The sequence below is a fragment of the Triticum dicoccoides genome, chromosome 7B (assembly GCF_002162155.2).
Source record: "Triticum dicoccoides isolate Atlit2015 ecotype Zavitan chromosome 7B, WEW_v2.0, whole genome shotgun sequence".
Taxonomy (NCBI): Eukaryota; Viridiplantae; Streptophyta; class Magnoliopsida; order Poales; family Poaceae; genus Triticum; species Triticum dicoccoides.
In genome coordinates this window covers 426,799,286-426,802,040 of record NC_041393.1, presented here as the reverse complement: position 1 = coordinate 426,802,040, position 2,755 = coordinate 426,799,286, and positions in this window count along the sequence as shown.

The following is a 2,755-nucleotide window of genomic DNA, read 5'->3' as shown; positions in this document are numbered from 1 at the left end:
TCCTTAGATTCCAGGATCCCGCGGGCTGCCCTCTCGCTTCAGCCCGCAGCACTGCCGCCTTTGAGAGAAACCCACATGTTTTTCGGAGGGGATCCATTGCTCTGGAATCAGAGATCGGTGGCACCGGAGGACATGCCAGCGCTATGTTTCGGGTGGAGGGAAGCAAGGGAAAAACGGATCGAGGAAGTGCCGCATCGATTGGAGACAAGTTCGAAGGAGCTGCACCTGGAAAAGCACAAGGAGGATGCGCATGTCGATCTCAGGGAAGAGATGCTGAGGGATGTCAGCATCTGGCAGCGGCGCGTTGATTTCGAGCTGGGGCTAATGGCAGAGATCATATTCATGGAGTCGACAGCAGAGGAAAGAACGTGCATGCCTGCGGAATAGCATGAGCGGTTGTGCAACTATTCAAATGGGCAGTAGGAGAAGCCAAATCCCGGGACTAGCTGCGGCGGCGCTGCTAGGCATGCATTGTTGGCAAGGTGAGCTACCCTCCTTCCCAGCCAGTGGTGCAGTGATGTCAGGACCCCGACTCAATGCCACATCGATCTAGCATGTAACACCTCATATCACTTTGCGGCCTCATGCACGGTATTCCCACGGGTGTCGCCTTACCTTTGCCCGGGACCGTTTGAGCCTTTTGGCACACGTATATGATAGTGTTGCTAGCATCCATATGATAAGGAGCCCGGGCTGACATGGCTAGTCGTAAACCCAAAGTGGCACAAACTTACAGGGACGGGCATCCATGACCCAGCATCGAACGTGTCGATCATCGGTGAGTGAATCCAGGCTGTAGTACTGGGCTAGCAGGACTCCGGTGAACCGGGCTGTAGCGGGCTAATAGGACTCCGGTATTCATCGCGTGAAATTTCCCCGAAGGGACAGACACAGGAACGAAGAAGGACACATGCCGGCCAGCCTAAGTGTTCCGGAGCAGTAGCAAGCTACCATGGCTCAGTGGAAGCACGAGGAGACATTTCCCATTAAGAGAGGCTACTAAGGATAAACAACTAAATAGTCAGATCCCACACATACCAAGCATTTCAACAACATACACACAATATGCTCGATATGTGCAATTACAACATGGCATCACAACATGACACTACAACTCAAGTATTTTATTCAATAGGCTCCGAGGAGCGAGATATTACAAACATGGGTCTCTCGACCCAGCATTCAGAGCATACAAGTCAAAGCACAAGCGGAAGCTTAACATGTCTGAGTACAGACATCTACAAATGAAAAAGGCTGAGAAGCCTGACTATCTACCAGATCCTGCCGAGGGCACAAGATCGTAGCTGAGGTAACAAGCTAAATGTCGAAGTCCACGAGGAACTACTAGTGAGACTGAAGTCTCTCTGCAAAAACATAAAATAGGCAAACGTGAGTACAAATGTACCCAGCAAGACTTACATCAGAACTAACTACATATGCATCATTATCAACAAAGGGGGTGGTGGAGTTTAACTGCAGCAAGCCAGCTTTGACTCGGTGGCTATCCTAAACTACAATTGCAAGTAACTCTTTTGAGGTGGCGCACAGGAGTCCACATATTCACCATATCAATACACCACTATGGATCCGCTCCCGTCTCCCTACGAGAACGCCATCCATAGCACTCACGCTTATCTTGTGCATTTTAGAGTATCCACTTTCACTTGTCTATGAACTGTACAGGCAACCCAGAAGTCCTTTACCGCGGACACGGCTATTCAAATAGATAATGTTAACCCTGCAGGGGTGTACTTCTTCACTCACGCTCTCGCCACTTACCGCCATGTACACCTCGTGTATCTCGGCAACCTTCAAGCGGAAGCCTGGCGAGGGAGTCGGCCACGGCCTACCTAAACACTCAAGTCTCTCGTCCAGGTTTATCGCCTATTCGGGTTCCATCCGCAAGGAGATCCGGCCGGGGTGTTGCTCACGGCCCCAAACGATGTGAGCAGGGTTCCCAAGCCCACCATACGGGTGCCACTTGGTACACCGTGCCACTGCACCTAGTCTGTCCCAAGCCCACCTGTACCGGGTGCCACTTGGTAGACTACTAGCACTACCTACAAACACCAGAAACTAGTTGCAACTCCTGGACAGAGAACAAGGGTGATTAAGAAGCCGAGACGGTCAATTAAGGATCCCAATGAGTGGTAGTAGCTGTTCATGGATCACAAACACAGAACTCAGTTCCTGAGGACGGCTGCAATGAGACAACCCACCATGTACTCCTACATGGCCTCTCACCGCTACCTTTACCAAATCGTGTTCACACAATTAGCTCACACACAGTAGGACATGTTCACACACCTCCGATGAATCAGACCTGACGCAACTCTAAGCAATAGCAGGCATGACAACAAGCATGAATGAGTAGGCACATCAGGGCTCAAACAACTCCTACTCATGCCAGTGGGTTTCATCTATTTACTGTGGCAATGACAGGTCATGCAGAGAATAAAGGGGTTCAACTACCGTTGCAAGTAACAATTGTATCATTGTTGTCCTAATGCAGTAAAAGAGAGCAGGAGCGAGAGAGTGGGATTGTATCGGAATGGACAAGGGGGTTTTGCTTGCCTGGCACTTCTAAAGATAGCATAGTTCTTCATTGGTGTCATTGATCACATCGTCGAAACGCGTCTATCGAGAGGGGGCAATTACCGGCAACTGAGAAAGAAACACAATCAATGCAATGCACAATATGATGCATGCTCATGACATGGCAATATGAATGTGTTGGCCTAGTGCAACTACAACC